At 38.2% G+C, this 18,669-nt stretch overlaps 1 long non-coding RNA gene across 1 annotated transcript in view; it reads right to left on the reverse strand.

Annotated features, from left to right (window-relative positions):
* 4932441J04Rik (RIKEN cDNA 4932441J04 gene) overlaps window positions 1–18,669 on the reverse strand; it is a 147,836-nt gene that overhangs the window by 102,837 nt on the left and 26,330 nt on the right. The window lies entirely within an intron of this gene.

Below are 18,669 nucleotides of genomic sequence, written 5' to 3' on the forward strand. Positions count from 1 at the left end.
CGACTGGATTGGGGCAGGCGCTGTGTTCCACTCACCAGAGGTCTTAGGGTCCCGTGGGGAGTCCCATGTGGGCCCTTGCGGGTGTTGGGCAAGACTCTGCTGGCAAGGTAGCCCGGGCACAGCACTTTCATCAATGGACAGATCGTGGAAACAGAAACTAAACAGGGACACAGTGAAACTAACAGAAGTTATGAAACAAATGGATCTGACAGATATCTACAGAACATTTAATCCTTAAAAAAAAGGATATACCTTCTTCTCAGCACCTCACGGGACCTTCTCCATAATTGACCATATAATTGGTCACAAAACAGGCCTCAACAGATACAAAAATATTGAAATTGTCCCATGTATCCTATCAGACCACCATGACCTAAGAATGATCTTCAATAACAACATAAATAATGGAAAGCCAACATTCACGTGGAAACTGAACAACACTCTTCTCAATGATACCTTGGTAAAGGAAGGAATAAAGAAAGAAATTAAAGACTTTTTTAGAGTTTAATGAAAATGAAACCACAACATACCCAAACCTATGGGACACAATGAAAGCATTTCTAAGAGGGAAACTCATAGCTCTGAGTGCCTCCAAGAAGAAACGGGAGAGAGCACATACTAGCAGCTTGACAACACACCTAAATGCTCTAGAAAAAATGAAGCAAATTCACTCAAGAGGAGTAGACGGCAGGAAATAATCAAACTCAGGGGTGAAATCAACCAAGTGGAAACAAGAACTATTCAAAGAATTAACCAAACGAGGAGTTGGTTCTTTGAGAAAATCAACAAGATAGATAAACCCTTAGCTAGACTCACTAGAGGGCACAGGGACAACATCCTAATTAACAAAATCAGAAATGAAAAGGGAGACATAACAACAGATCCTGAAGAAATCCAAAACACCATCAGATCCTTCTACAAAAGGCTATACTCAACAAAACTGGAAAACCTGGACAAAATGGACAAATTTCTAGACAGATACCTGGTACCAAAGTTAAATCAGGATCAAGTAAATGATCTAAACAGTCCCATATCCCCCAAAGAAATAGAAGCAGTCATTAATAGTCTCCCACCCAAAAAAAGCCCAGGACCAGATGGGTTTAGTGCAGAGTTCTACCAGACCTTCAAAGAAGATCTAATCCCATTTCTGCACAAACTATTCCACAAAATAGAAGTAGAGGGAAGTCTACCCAACTCATTCTATGAAGCCACAATTACTCTGATACTTAAACCACAGAAAGATCCAACAAAGACAGAGAACTTCAGACCAATTTCCCTTATGAATATCGATGCAAAAATCCTCAATAAAGTTCTCACGAACCGAATCCAAGAACACATTAAAGCCATCAGACATCCTGACCAAGTAGGTTTTATTCCAGGTATGTAGGGATGGTTTAATATACGAAAATCCGTCAATGTAATCCATTATATCAACAAACTCAAAAACAAAAAACACATGATCATCTATTAGATGCAGAAAAAGCATTCGACAAAATCCAACACCCATTCATGATAAAAGTCTTGGAAAGATCAGGAATTCAAGGCCCATACCTAAACATGATAAAATCAATCTATAGCAAACCAGTAGCCAACATCAAAGTAAATGGTGAGAAGCTGGAAGCAATCCCACTAAAATCAGGGACTAGACAAGGCTGTCCACTCTCGCCCTACCTATTCAACATTGTACTTGAAGTCCTAGCCAGAGCAATTAGATAACAAAAGGAGATCAAGGGGATTATAATTGGAAAGGAAGAAGTCAAAATATCTCTTTTTGCAGATGATATGATAGTATATATAAGTGACCCTAAAAATTCCACCAAAGAACTCTTAAGCCTGATAAACAGCTTCAATGAAGCAGCTGGATATAAAATTAACTCAAGTCAATGACATTTCTCTACACAAAGGATAAACAGGCTGAGAAAGAAATTAGGGAAACAACACCCTTCTCAATAGTCACAAATAATATAAAATACCTTGGCATGACTCTAACTAAGGAAGTGAAAGATTGATTCATGTCTCTGAAGAAAGAAATTAAAGATCTCAGAAGATGGAAAGATCTCCCATACTCATGGATTGGCAGGATCAATATAGTAAAAATGGCTATCTTGCCAAAAGCAATCTACAGATTCAATGCAATCCCCATCAAAACTCCAAATCAATTCTTCAACAAATTAGAAAGGGCAATTGGCAGATTCATCTGGAATAACAAAACCTAGGATAGCAAAAACTTTTCTCAAGGATAAAAGAACCTCTGGTGGAATCACCATGCCTGACCTAAAGCTTTACTATAGAGCAATTGTGATAAAAACTGCATGGTACTGATATAGTGACAGACAAGTAGACCAATGGAACAGAATTGAAGACCCAGAGATGAACCCACACACCTATGGTCACTTGATCTTTGACAAGGGAGCTAAAACCATCCAGTGGAAAAAAGACAGCATTTTCAACAATTGGTGCTGGCACAACTGGTTGTTATCGTGTAGAAGAATGTGAATCGATCCATACTCATCTCCTTGTACTAAGGTCAAATCTAAGTGGATCAAGGAACTTCACATAAAACCAGAGACACTGAAACTTATAGAGGAGAAAGTGGGGAAAAGCCTTGAAGATATGGGCACAGGGGAAAAATTCCTGAACAGATCAGCAATGGCTTGTGCTGTAAGATCGAGAATTGACAAATGGGACCTAATGAAACTCCAAAGTTTCTTCAAGGCAAAAGACACCATCAATAAGACAAAAAGACCACCAACAGTTTGGAAAGGATCTTTATCTATCCCAAATCGGAAGAGGGGACTAATATCCAATATATATAAAGAACTCAAGAAGGTGGACTACATAAAATCAAATAACCCCATTAAAAAATGAGGCTCAGAACTGAACAAAGAATTCTCACCTGAGGAATACTGAATGGCAGAGAAGCACCTGAAAAAATATTCAACATCCTTAATCAAAATGCAAATCAAAACAACCCTGAGATTCCACCTCACACCAGTCAGAATGCCTAAGATCAAAACTTCAGGTGACAGCAGATGCTGGTGAGGATGTGGAGAAAGAGGAACACTCCTCCATTGTTGGTGGGATTGCAAGCTTCACAACCACTCTGGAAATCAGTCTGGTGCTTCCTCAGAAAATTGGACATAGTACTAGCAGAGGATCCAGCAATACCTCTCCTGGGCATATATCCAGAAGATGTCCCACCGGTAGGAAGGACACATGCTCCACTATGTTCATAGCAGCCTTATTTATAATAGCCAGAAGTTGGAAAGAACCCAGATTCCCCTCAACAGAGAAATGGATACAGAAAATGTGTTACGTTTACAAAATGGAGTACTACTCAGCTATTAAAAAGAATGAATTTATGAAATTCCTAGCCAAATGGATGGACCTGGAGGGCATCATCCTGAGTGAGGTAACCCAATCACAAAGGAACTCACACAATGTGTACTCACTGATAAGTGGATATTAGCCCAGAAACTTAGGATACCCAAGATATAAGATTCAATTTGCTAAATGCTTGAAACTCAAGAAGAACGAAGACAAAAGTGTGGACACTTTGCCCCTTCTTAGAATTGGGAACAAAACACCCATTGGAAGTAATTACAGAGACAAAATTTGGAGCTGTGATGAAAGGATGGACAATCTAGTGATTGCCATATCCAGGGATCCATCCCATAATCAGCTTCCAAATTCTGACACCATTGCTTACACTAGCAAGATTTTGCTGAAAGGACCCAGATATAGCTGTCTCTTGTGAGGCTATGCTGGGGCCTGGCAAACACAGAAGTGGATTCTCACAGTCAGCTATTGAATGGATCACAGGGCCCCCAATGGAGGAGCTAGAGAAAACACCCAAGGAACTAAAGGAAACTGCAACACTATAGGTGGAACAACAATATGAACTAACCAGTACCCTGGAGCTCTTGTCTCTAGCTGCATATGTATCAAAAGATGCCCTAGTCGGCCACCACTGGGCCGACTAGGGCATCTTTTAAAATATACAAGACTGGCCTTGAACTCAGAGATCTGCCTCTGCCTCTCTGCCTCTCTGCCTCTCTGCCTCCCTGCCTGCCTCTGCCTCTGCCTCTGCCTCTCTGCCTCTGCCTCTGCCTCTCTGCCTCTGCCTCTGTCTCTCTGCCTCTCTGCCTTTGTGCCTCCCTGCTTCTCTCTCTCTGCCTCTCTGCCTCTGCCTTTGCCTCTGTCTCTCTGCCTCTGCAGTGCTGGGATTAAAGACATTCCCCAACACACCCGGTCTTCTTATCTGTTCTCTGTGGGTTTTGTCTTCACTGTAGCTGTCATGATGCCAGCTCCACAGCTATGTTTTGTCTGCTGTATGTCCTTGTTGTATCTTCAGACCTGGTTTACTAGATATTCAATATGAGAGTCCCATGGGTATTGCACACTTTACATGCCCTAGTACAGGGGAACGCCAGTGCCAAAAAGGGGGAGTGGGTGGGTAGGGGAGTGGGGGATGAGTATGGGGGACTTTTGGGATATCATTGGAAATGTAAATGAGGAAAATACCTAATTAAAAAAATTAAAATAAAAAAGAAAAAGCATTCTCTTTTTGTTTCTCTCTAGTATAGCAATTCTCAGGCAATCTAACAAGTGTGCATATAAATCTAAACTATTAAACACTTTAAAATATTTTTTAATAGTGCTCTCTGAATTATCATCTATTCTCTTTGCTTGCTGAAGAGTAAGAGCATTGCATGAGTTCCAATAAAACCAACATGAAGTAGGGCATATTTTACACTAACTGACATGGTGACCCTTTTGCTCCAAGTAACAATAACCATCTTTGAGCACTTTGGACGAACTTTCATTTAAGTTCTCTCTCTAAGTGAAACTCAGCAACATCTTCCCAGACTCCCATCAATAAATGCTGTGGTTACTTCTGTGGAAAATTGACAATGGCTTTGTTCCATGAGATCAAGGTGCCAGGAAGAAGGCAAAAAAAAAAAAAAAATTTTAGCCTAATTCAAAATTCACATTGGGTCAGAGAAAAAAAAGAAAATAGCTAAAAGATAGTAAGTGAATAGAATGGGAATACCACCAGCATAATGTTCAAAACCAATCACAGGAAGACTGTACTTGGGAATAAAAATAGACGGCACTTTTTGGTCTTTCCTTCTTCTTGGACTTCATATGGTTTGTGAATCCTACATAGTAGAGTATAGATGAAGAAATTCCTCCATAGAGTGGTAGTCCTCTTTAGGGATTGATGATTGATCAATCATGATGACGAACTTGTTCATCTGTGGCAGTTTGTTATAGAAACTTCAGCAGACTAACATAGCAGTGCCCATTAGTGTTGTTTCCTCCAGCTACAATACCTGAAAATAACTCTGAATGCTGTGAAACTTTCCCAAGCAACAAAATTTTAATAACTGAATTGGTAGCTCATACTTTCCTTACTGTATTCCCTTGACTGTCTAACATACAACCTACTGGGAATATAATTCCACTGAGGAATTCAGAGACTGTTTCAGCATCATGATGCACAAAGAACCAACATTATCGCTAGAAAACTGTGAGCCAGTGGTCCTTAGACATAATAAGTGATTAATTGTATCCTAAGCCTTCCAACTTGCACTACAGCTTCCAGACAGGCTAAGACCAAAGCAATATGAGAGTTGGCTGATACTACTATAATAAAAGGAGTTCTAGGGTCTAGGCACCAGAGCACAATTGATCTCCCTTAGTATATTTATTTCTAAATGTCTATGCATCTACCCTGAACATGAGTAGTTAGCATAGTGATTAATAATCTATATGGTTAAGCAGTCAGTGGTATTCAACTTCTTAGTGTATTTTGAGTATTCTACAAGTAATCACTGCTATGAGTTAAACTGTCAGACTGAAAATAATAGGCATAGGTATTATTTTCCATTCTTCTTGTTCTTCTTTTACCTACTTATGTCAAATAAGTTCTCCCTAGATTGAAGGGGCTTTATATAGAGTATGTCCACTCATACCAGTTTGCAAGGTAGAAATTGTTAGTATACCTATTTTACAAATGGGTAAATTAAGACTTAACTAAAGTTTCTAATAGTCACATACATACACACACACACACACACACACACACACACACAAATAAGTTTTAAAAATACATCTAAGTAAATCGCCTGTTTTTAATGACTATCATTTTGCTTTCAAAGAATGGATAGATGGATATAGTGCATAGAGCTGTTTCTTCTGTATATATGAAGACTGGAAAGCCCTATAACAAAAACCATCAAAGGCAAGAGTTACAGGATACACAGAGAACATTCAGATTCTTCAGTGAGTTTCTACTTCACAAAGAGCAATAGGCAAGACCATATGATATAGTGACTCCCAAAATTAAGAAGATACAAATGACAAAGTCTTAAATAGCTAAACAGAGATTGATTTCTAGGAAAAGGTGCTTTTTCAATGTTTTATTTTATATATAATTTATTTATTTATTTATTTATTTATTTATTTTCATTTCAAATATTATCCCCCTCCCAGTTTACCCTCTGCAAACCCCCATCTCATCTTGAACTTGACTGTTTCTAGGAGGGAGTTCCCCCACCCATCCACTCACTCCTGCCTCAATGAACTAGAATTTCCCTACATTGGGGCATTTAGCCCCCACAGGACCAAGGGTCTTCCCTCCCATTGATACCAGATAAGGAATCTTCCACTACACATGCAGATGGAGCCATGCAACCCCCAAATATGTACTCTTTGGTTGGTGGTTTAGTTCCTGGGGGCCCTGGTTGGATAACATCATTGTTATTCCTATGGGTTGCAAACCCCTACAGCTCCTTCAGTGCTTTGCCTAATTCCTCCATTGGGGTCCCTGTGCTCAGTCATATGGTTGACTGTGTTCATCTACATCTTTATTGGTAAGACTCTGGCAGAGCCTCTTAGGGGACAGCCATACCAGGCTCCTGTCAGCAAGCACTTCTTGGCATCAGCAATAGTTTCTGGGTTTGGTGTCTGAATATGAGATGGATCTGCATGTGGGGCAGTCTCTCAATATTCTTTCCTTCAGCCTCTGTGCCACTCTTTGTCCCTGCATTTCCTTTAGACAGAAACAATTCTGTGTAAATTTTTTGAGATGGGTGTGTGGCCTCATCCCTCAACTGGAGGCTGTACTTAGCCTCTGGATATGGTTTCTGTACATTCTCTCTCCCTTTTGTTGGGTTTTTCAGCTAATGTTATCCCCGTTAGGTCCTGGGAGCTTCTTGATTTCCTGTTCTGGGACTTTCTAGTAGCAACCCAGTTCCCCACCCCCACCCCCACTGCTACACACCTCTGTTTAATTTCCTGATCTTCTGCATTTCTCCCTGTCTCTACTCAAACCTGATCCTGCCCCCATTTTATCCTTTCCCTCCTCTCTTCTTCCCAAGTTCCTCCCACCCTCTACCTTCTGTAATTATTTCCCCCCTTCTAAGTAGAACTGAAGCATCCATACTTCAGTCTTCCTTCTTCTTGAGCTTCATATGTTCTGTGAATTGTATCTTGGGTGTTCAGAGTTTGGGGGCTAATATCAACTTATCAATGAATATATACTATATTTCTGTGACTGAGTTATCTCATACAGGATAACATTTTCTAGTTCCATCCATTTGCCTGTGAATTTCATGGAGTCATTGTTTTAATAGCTAAATTGTGTGAATATATCACAATTTCTGTATCCATTCCTTTGTTGAGGGACATCTGGTGTGTTCCCAGCTTCTGGCTATTATAAATATGGCTGCTATGAACATTAGGAGCATTTGTCCTTGTTATATGTTGGAGCATCTTCTGGGTGTATGCCCAGGAGTCATATAGCTGGGTCCTCAGGTAGTACTATGGGCATTTTTTCTGAGAAACCACCAGACTGATTTCCAGAGTGATTGTAAAAGCTTTCAGTCCCACCAGCAATTAAGGAGTGTTCCTCTTTCTCTACATCCTCACCGACATCTGCTTTGACCTGAGATTTTTATTTAGCCATTGACTGGTGTGAGGTGGAATCCCAGGCTTGTTTTGATTATATTCCCAAAGACAATCATAGATGATTTTTCTTTGATGCAACACACTCCTCAAGAAACAAAGGCAGAATTGTTTTCTGTTTATAGATGAAAAGTACAAAGAGACTGAAGATGACCAAGCGGACAACAGACCACAGTCTGAGAATCTGGAAGGCAAGATGGAAGACAGTCAGTCAGAAAGAAACAGATGTATGTAGACTGGAAGACTTTATAAGGAAAAGGTAAAGTTACAAACAATCCACTCTCCAACTCCTGATGGCATTCCATCACTCCTATGATAGAGAAGCACAGAAAACCCAAGTTAGACTTTAACGTATGCCTCCGGTCCTCTAAGGTAGCTAAAGTATACATTAATCTCCAGCAGTGACTACAGAACAAAGGTTGACAAAAATTAATACTAAATAACAACCCTCTCTGGAATATTTAAATAAAATTTAAATAATATTAAATGTCTTTCAAAAATTTAAACTGTCTGCTAAGAAACAAGGCAGGTCTTTAAGGATTTCTCAAAAATAATCAGGCTTCAAACGTCGGCTTGAGTCGCAATATTTTGACAAAATGTCAGAAGGAGTCAAACTATACATAAGTATCCTATGCCCCTTCAACCCCAGCCCCGCAGGCATCCACTTCTCTGCCTGACTTTCCCCAATGGCATTTTGCCAGAGTTTTTCATCCTGGTTTTGTGACACTCAGGAGGCTCCAGGTACCTGAAGGACTATCAGATTCTCATAATGAGATTAATTTTAGTTCACTTCAATTTAAAAAGCAAATCTATGTTGGGCTGTATTGGGGGGGGGAGACAAAATGACACTGTGAAATTAAAGGTCCTTGTCCCTTGGCAGGCTGATAGGGCTGACCTTGAATAGAAGTGGACACTATTCTCCCTGAGGCACTTTTATCTTACTTTTTTTACCAGTCAGCATCCATTTTTCAGGAGTCTACTGCTCCCAGCTGTCTTACTGTCTTCTGTACTGGACAGAGCAGCCTGCACTTGTGGAGAACCAACTCAGTGTACCACATAGTTCTCAGAAAGCCATGCATTGCTCATCCCCATAATTGCACAGTCGAGAAATTAATCACCATTTTAGAGATCAGGAAACTCTTTAAGAGAAATTAACTATCTTGTAAATATCCAAGAGTAGTAAATGAATTAGTTAAGAAACAAAGACTTCCTAGAGAAAGTACCCAAGGAGCTAAAGGGAACTGCAACCCTATAGGTGGAACAACAATATGAACTAACCAGTACCCCGGAGCTCTTGTCTCTAGCTGCATATGTATTAAAAGATGGCCTAGTCGGCCATCACTGCAAAGAGAGGCCCTTTGGACTTGCAAACTTTATATGCCCCAGTACAGGGGAACGCCAAGGCCAAAAAGGGGGAGTGGGTGGGTAAGGGATTGGGGAGGTGGGTATAGGGGACTTTTGGGATAGCATTGGAAATGTAAACGAGGAAAATACCTAATAAAAAGAAAGAAAAAACAAAAAACAAAACTACTCCCAGAGTAGTAAATGAATTAATTAAGAAACAAAGACTTCCAAGGCTACTACTTCTTGAATTAAAAGAAGGCTTCCTTTGTTATTATGCTTATTCTCTTTTCTAACATTTGCCCAATAAGATGCTTAATGAAATGTTGGAATCTATTTCCAAAGTATTGCAAGGCACGCTAGTCCCCCACTCCACCACCACTGTAATACAATAAAATAAAATAAAATATAAAATAAAATAAACAGAGAAGAATTAAAGGTGTGATGTCAAGATGACAAGAAAAATGTAAACTAATGTAGGATGTAATTAGGGGTTCTTCCTGGTAACAGACCCCAAAACATCTACAAACTCTCAAGATACATATTAATACACTAAAGGGTTTACTATAAACCCAGAGTTCAAAGCAAAGGAATCTCACCATGGTATAAAGGCAGCTGATGAGAAATATAGTAAATGTTAGGTGTGCTCACAACAGTAACCTTCAGTAGCTTTACAAGGGAAATGCAGAATAAGGAGAGCAGAGAAATACCCAGGAGTGCTTACAGTTTATTGTAAGTATTCATCTCCTCACAAAGCCACAAGAAATGTTACCAAGCACAAAGTTTCTCGAGAAGGGTTTAATTTCTGACTCCAGGATATATTACACATGTGATAACTACAAGTGGAGAAGTTTGGTAAGTGAAGTATGATTTATTTATTTTTGTTGTTGTTGTTGTTCTTTAGCTTGGCTTGTTTTGTTTGCTTGGTTGGTTGGTTGGTTTTGTTTGTGGTTTTCCTTGAGAAAATAACTTGCCAGGGATCCCATGTAGATCCAATACTCCATATCTTCTTGTCTCTACCTCCTGAAGGGCAGAGTCACAAATGTCCACCAACTTCCTAGCTATAAGATTATACCAGCTCTTTTATAAGTGATCCTTTAAGAAATCGGATAATAAATGATCAATTCCCTCAGACCCTGTAATATAATCTTAATATCAGCAGTTTATATAAAAATATTTGTATTACCCAATAGTTTTTTTTATTTAAAACATTTGTCATAAAACATATTCTGATCACAGTTTCTTCTCCCTCATCTTTTCTTGGATCCTTCCCACTTTCCAGCCCTATCTATCCATTCTTCTTTCTTTCTCTCTTTAAAAATAAACACACAAATAAAACTAACATACAAGGGTCTGGAGGGATGGCTCAGTGGTTAAGAGCACAGACTGCTCTTCCTGAGTTCAAGTCCCAGCAACCACATGGTGGCTCACACCCATCCGTAACAACATCTGACGCCCTCTTCTGGACTGTCTGAGGACAGCTACAGTGTACTTACATATAATAAATAAATTAATAAAAAAATCTAACAAACAAGACAAAAAAGAAAAAGCATGAGACACACACACACACACACACACACACACACACACATGCACACACTACATAAATAAAGAAATAAAGAAACAAACACAAATTCAGAAACCATGATACACAAGGAAAAGACCAGTAGGGTATTTTTTAGATGCACAGAAAGCATTAGGAGACAAAAACAATCTCCAGAGATATCACTGATCTCTTTTTTTGCGTTGACCATCTATTGTGGGGCATGAGGACTGCCCTTAAATAAGGTTTGTATACCCCGTGAGACTCCACCGAAGAGAACAAATTGTTTTGCAAGCAGTTGTCAGTTGGCAATAGCTTCTTGTTTATGGAAGGGAGCTCAATAGGCCATGGACATATGGGAAAACCAAATACTATTTTCCTGCTGAAAGTACACAACATAAAGTGACTTCTAAAGTCACTGAGTTATACTAATAGGGCAGTATTTTGTTCTATGTCCATAGTTAAGTCGTCATCAAAGAACGTTCTTCCTTCAGTAGATGAAAACTAGTATGGAGACCCACATGCTAGACAATGTGCAGAGACACTCAGTCCTAGATGGGATGTTTCCATCACTTCTGTACCCAAGGTTCAGGTCACTACATGGAAGAGAAGGCAGGAAGATTTTAAAAGTCAGAGATAATGGAAGACACCAAGGAAACAGTGTATTCCAGATACAATAGGACTAACAATTCAACATTTTTAAACTTCATACATCTTCTCTTCCAAAAGGCAAAGGTGTATATATATATATATGTTATATATATGTTATATAATATATATAATATGCTGTCTATATTTTTATCAGTGTTTACATAATAAAAGCACTTAAGCCAATCAGAGAGATTAAGTTGGGGTAGCATTCTCTTTTCAACTGTTGATAAAGGTCCATAATTATAGATGAAAAACACCTCTTATACCTCCTTCTTATTAGCATATTTTATTCTTCATTCTTTGACATTCTTCCTTCTTATTAGCATATTTTATTCCTCACTCATCTATATCGCAACACTACCAGGGATCAGGTAGTATTGTAAGAGAGGAGAGAAAGACTTTAAGAATCAGAAGATTGAAATACCATAAAATGTTTCTGTCCAGACACAATGTGATATGCCTATTGCAATGAGGAGCTCACAAGAGCTGTGAACAACTACCCAACACAGAAATCTTCAACATCCCATCATGAAGAAAGAAGATGTCCATGAGACCTCACTCACGTTAACTGTATTTCACTATTAGCTGATTTTTTTTTCCAAATAGGATCCTTGCTTTCCTGAAATAGAAGTCCAAAACCTCACATGTTCAAGCTTCCTTTTCAGCCTTTGGTGATATATAACCCAGCTTGCAGTTAAGGGACACCTGTGTAATTTTGAATTGGAAAGTGACCACGGAGAAACGGGTACCACACACCCAGATTCAATCTGAAAAAGGAGGTGGCAGTGAATGAAATATCATTGGTCCTCATTGACTGGTTCTTTATATCCTAATTTCTGGTAGTAAAAGGAGATCTTTCCATTTTCTTCCTCCAAATAGTTCTCTTTTTCTTCCTGCAGTGCATATGTAGGAGCTTCCACTACACCCTTCTCCTATTATGGTTTGGCATGAGTAGCAGCAGAGTACCTTGCCAGGCTGGCTTTAAACCCACAGAACATTCTAACCTCAGACACAAGTCTGCTTAAATTCACCACATTTGTCTGATAGATCCAACCATAGCAGATCCTCTTGTTCATAGTAACCGCCCGAGCTGACCTCCTAGCATACCCTCATAAAAAAGGTGCTGTAGATGTTGGTTTAGTGATAGTTTTACTACAGGAGATATAGTAAAGGTACATTTTGTCTTTAAACTTACAGAAAGCTAGAGCTTTAAAAGTTGATTGTCCTACTTTTAATGCCCTGGCTTTATGGACAAAAACCTGACAACTTGTGGAGGTCAAAAATGACCCGGCCTGAGGCAATGCCACTGCTGAGCTCTGCAGACTAAACACCAATTCCCTTGACTTGAATTCAGTGTATATTTTTTCCAGTTCCTTGAAGGTGTGCTGTTTTACTCCGACGAAAGGCACGACAGGAAAATCTTATCTTAGCCAACTGAATTTCAACATGCCCTACCCTGGGGCCCAGTTGTCCAATTGCACAATTATTTGAAAAGTGTCTAAAAGGCATGTAAATGCTAATTCTTGTTATTTCAATAAGATTCCAACAAGGAAAGGGACTCATTATCTTTATCCTGATTCTTTGTTTTGTTTTCATTTTTTTTTTAAGATAGAGGGATGAGGAGAGCATTTAAATGCAAGGCACATTTACAGAGAGCTGCACAGTTTTCCTATGCCAGTAGGTCACTACAACCTGAGGGTGGTGAAGGCTCTGTCTTTCACCTTGACTGATAGGAAAATTCTATTCTGCACCAGAGACATTGCATGACATTCTGCTTAGTGAGTGGCTCAGGACCTCTATCAATGATTAATTAGTACCCGTGGCAAGTCATTAGTCAGTCTTTATCAAGCACTACTTTCTTGACTTCTAAATTGGCACTAAAATATGATTTATCTTGCAATGATAATCATGAAAATCAATTAATGTAGAAATATGTTTATTGTAACTATTTTATTATCATTAGGTATATTACACACACTTTCTAGCAGCAGTTTAGTTTACATTTATTTATTATTTATTTTGTGTGTGTGTGTGTGTGTAGGGAGAGACAGAGAGACAGACAGACAGAGACAGGCAGAGACAAGCAGAAACAGACATTGACAGACAGACAGAGAGAAAGGGCTGGAGAGACAGAGAGAGAGGTCAGAGGACAACCTATGGGAGTTGGTTATCTCATTCTACAATAATGATTCGGAGATTGGACTCAGGTGTCATGCTTGCAGGGAAGTATACTTGATGAGAGCATCATGAGCCCTTGCTAACGCATTGTTCTGCTATTATTTCTGTAGTTGATGTTTACATCTCACTTTGGATTTTTTTTTAACTCTTCCCCCCACCTCTTCCTATGGGCGAGTGAGTTTAAGTATATGAGCATGCGTGTGTAGTGTGTGTGTGAGTGAGTATTTTAATGTATGTGATTGTGTGAGTATGTGAACGTGTGTTCTTTGGGTAAACATGCATTATCACTGTTCTATTTCCAATTCGTAACTTCAGTCATTCAATCGAATTTCCCCCATATGCTAGGCTGACCTCAATCGTTCTTCACAGTCAACGAAGTGCTGGGACCACAGGTATGACCCTCTATAGCTGACTTTTCTTCAGCACCTTGAATCTCACATTGTTTCTTGGAAGCTCCTGATCCTGTGCATTGCTACTACAGTCTCCACCCCAGAAGAGGCCACTCCAGCTATGTAACTGCTACCTGTGTTACAGAATGCATCCATAATGATAGAAGTTAAGAGGTCGACATCCAATCCATTACAAGAAACTATGTGATAGAATAAGAGGGCGTTCACATAGAAGGAAAAAGAGAAAAAGCAATTTCAACAAATACTCATAAAACAAAAAACAAAACTGATGTCCAGAGTTTAGATCCTTTATATGGAAGGAGTCACAGTAAGACATAAATCCTTAATGCGATATCGTCAGTAAGTACTACTTTTACACAGCTGTTTGACAAGATGTTTAGAACAAACCAAAATTGTTTAACTTTTGGTAAGATTTTCTTTCATGCCAGACATAGCTTGAGTATAATGTTAATTGTGTCTTTCTTTTTTTTCCTGTCTGCAGATTTTAGTCTGGAGGCCTGCTGACTCTGTCTTCTTATTCCCTAGGGCTTTCTTTTTACTTTCAAACTAAAGTAAACTTTGCTCCTGGCTAGGAAAAAGGAGCAGGTCAGGGAGTGTCCTTTTCTTCACCAGGCTTTAAGCTCCTAACATTATTGTAGAACTACATACATGGAGTCTATCAAAAGTATCTGCTGACATATTCTAATTAGATGGCTGCACATCAACACCCCCCCACACACACACACACAATTTAAAAAAAGATTTCTAGAGAAAAAGATGGATTTGCTTCTCTTATTAAGTTACACTCTATGTTTAACAATCTGCATCATTAGGAAATGGCTACTTTAAATCCCTTAGGCAATTTATTATCAATGCTAAAGAACCAGACTGAATGTCAAAACGCTAGTGGAAAGTATTTTAATAGTGGCAAATTTCACTGTAACATATTTGGTATTCATGTGAAAATCTATGTGTATATTCCAACTGTTTTTCTACCTTAATCTCCCAGTGTTTCTGTTTCTTAGGTATGTCTAGCATCTTTTTGAAAGGTGTTTGTTGCAAACTAAATTTTGACTTGACTTTATAGTGCATTTTTCTGTCCCACATCATGTTCATGGCTTTTCTAAGACTCTAGATCTGAATAGGCCAATTAAGTAGCTCCTGATGCTTACCATGAAAGTAGTTAAAATAAAGTCAACTAAATTCTGTACTTCAGTTACAATAGGTACTGTGGAGACGGGTGGGTATAAGTGACTGTGGCAATGTTGGGGACATTTCCACCTAGGGAGGTGGGTCCAACAACTGATTTGTTGGTTTATCAACAGTGATGGAAGGTGATAAGAATAAGGCACCATTAACAATGTTCAGTTTCTAGGTAGTGAAAATATCTTTCATAACAAAGTTCTTGGTGGTATCATAACATTCCCACCTTAACATCTGATCAAGGACATAGGGTCTCATGGATTATAAACAATTTAAACAAATCCAGCATTTTTTTAAAAAAGATACAAATGCTCATTGTTTTACTATTGCTTGATGGAAGACTTTGTGTTGTTGGTTTTTATTGATACTGGATTGCTATGGTACACTTCTGAAAGAATTCCTTTAGACATTAAGTAAAATAACTTCCTCTTGAGCCTCAGCTCTGTCCTATCGATCTGTGTGTCTGCACTTGTGCCGATTTTGTGCTGTCTTTATTGCTGTAACTGTCATAATTTTCTAAAGTATAAAGTACGAGTTCAGCTTTCTTCGTCCTCTTCAAGGATGCCTAGTTTTTCCATTTTCATGTGGATGCTAGGAAATATTTCCAAATTTCTGCATAAATAGAAGTCACATCTCAAGAAATGTTTTGAATCTGGGGGCTGGTGTCATTTTCATGCTTTGCCCTTATCTTTTGTCTTCAATCATAATTTATAATAAAACTTTAGTGCACATTTTCTGTTTTATGTCAGTGGGTAAGCATTTTAACTTTTTATGGTGTTGTATAGAGTCATTTTAATGTTATATTTGAATGGTCAAGTCATTGGTATATAGAAATGGCTGCCATCCATCTTCTCCTGCCCCCCTGACTCGTCTACATATTCCCTGCCTCACGGCTCTAGTCGGACCTTCCTGCACACTGCTGGACAGAAGACTTGAGAAAAGATGGCCTTCCTTGGATCCTCATGTTAGGGAGAAGCCTGCAACCTTTCACCCCTAGATAAAATGTTCGCTGTGGAGATTTTATGGATGCCCTTTATATCATCGAGAAAGTTCCTTTTTGTTCCCATGATGCTGATAATTGCAATTATGGATCAATCAATGAATATTGCCTTTTGTCAGGTGCTTTTTCCATTTCTAGGGAAATAATAAAATGTTTTCCCCTTTTCTGTGCTAATATAATTGGTAGGTTCATTGATATTTAGAAGTTCAGTGACCTTATTTTTCTGGGTTAAATTCCACATCACAATAGACACACCACGGTTGTATGCTGCTTATATGAAGATTGCTAAGGTTTAGTTCAGGATTGAGTGATATGTATCAAACAAGGTCACAGCAATTCCTTTGTGATGTCTCAGGTCTAAGTATTTGGGTCATACTTCTCTTCCTAACTCATTTGGATCTTCTCCATCTCCTAATTTTGTGGAGGATAAACAAAACTTTTCCCCTAAAACTTGGGTGGAATTCAACATCTGGGCCTAGGAAGTCTTTTAGGAAAATGTAAATAACTAATCTGTTGACTTTTTTTCACATCCAATCATAGTATCTATTTCTTCTTCTGGTACCTTGTGTCTGTAGAGAAATTCATGTGCTTTCCTAAGTTATCCTATTTGGGGTTTTGGCTTATATCTTGTTTTGTTTCAGTTCTGGGCATGGAGAACACAACTTTGAATGCAGTATGTATGTAAGTGATTAGGTACTGAGCTATGTCCTAAGACTCAACCATTTATTTACATACAATTTTATATAGTATTCTCTACTATTGCCTTTTCTTTTAAAGATAAATAATGTTCCTTTCTGGGCTTAGTAATTTGAGTCTTCTGTATCAGGCAAATGCTGAATATGTCTATAAATTACTTTAGCTTTACTTTATTTTTTATTTTTTATATTTTTGCTTATTTGTTTTTGTTTTTTGAAAAGAAAGAGATAGGATCACAGTAGATTTAAACATATGCATAAATGCATTTATTAGATCTATGTTAATCTGCAGCAATCATTTTTGAAGATAAGGTCAAACAAAAATATTCTTGGAAAATATATGATTTCAGCATATTTGTATAGCATGTGAATACTTGTTCCCAAGTAATATTTTTAGAAGTCCGAGTCAGTAAAAATGTAAATTATTCAAAATAAGAAGTGAAAAATATGAAAATATAATTAATAAAAGAGAAAAATCAATAATTCTGTAAATAAGAAATGTTTGTTACTAAAAAACAGCCAATTTTAGTAAGTCAAAGCTTAATAGTTAATAACATTCAGTGCTCTTACAGAGGACCAGGATTTCGCTTCCAACACCCACATGGCCATTTATTACCTTCTTCTGATATTTGTGGGCACCAGGCCTGCAGACAGTATATACATAAGTACATGTAGGTAGCTAAAACACATATAAAAGAAAATCTTTGAAAAATAATTTTTACATACTTAATTGAAAACAGTTAAGACATAACATCCAGTGCTGGCATGAGTGTATAGAAAAAGAAGTTTATACTTCCACAGGAAGTAGTTCATAAACTTTTTGAATCTTCTAAATTGTTAATCTGGTATACCTATTAAATTTAAATTGTAAGTAGGTATATCTATTAAATTAAAATTGAGAGTAGACTCAGCCAGTTTCACTTTTGGAATGTATTCTATCAATGTAAAACTACTGCCTTTAAGTGAAAATTTACCAGCATATTGAAGTCTGCCCATGAGTACTCATACTGAAAAAGAATAAGCATTAAAAAAAGAAAACATAAATATCCTTCTAATAATGACTTGAAGAAAGTGCATTAGTAAATTAGAAAGAAGTTAATTAGAAAGAAGAGCAAAGTGATGGGTTTAGACCATTTTATGTAAAGAACAAAAATAAAACCATATGTTTATTCCAGTAAAGTGAAGAAGGATGCTATTAATGTGTCAGTATTCATTTCAAGATAAGGCACTAGAACAAGACTGCATTTTCACTATATTAATTTGTTCTGTTTGGCTTGTCATGAATAACAGATGTTTTAGAATGTGCATTAAATAAAGACAAAGAAAAGAAGAAAAAATATATGAAAAATAGCAAGGGGAAGGGGCAGGGGAAACAGCACACGATGGTCCTAAAACAGTAGAAGCATACTCAACAAAAGGCAATGCTAGAGTCTAGCTTCTGTTTGTTCATCATCAAGACTAATGTAGAATGAGAAGTGTTGGGAGCCGCCCCCACATTCGCCGTTACAAGATGGCGCTGACATCCTGTGTTCTAAGTGGTAAACAAATAATCTGCGCATGTGCCAAGGGTATCTTATGACTACTTGTGCTCTGCCTTCCCCGTGACGTCAACTCGGCCGATGGGCTGCAGCCAATCAAGGAGTGACACGTCCGAGGCGAAGGAGAATGCTCCTTAAGAGGGACGGGGTTTTCGTTTTC

The sequence above is a fragment of the Mus musculus genome, chromosome 5 (assembly GCF_000001635.26).
Source record: "Mus musculus strain C57BL/6J chromosome 5, GRCm38.p6 C57BL/6J".
In the NCBI taxonomy this organism is placed as follows: Eukaryota; Metazoa; Chordata; class Mammalia; order Rodentia; family Muridae; genus Mus; species Mus musculus.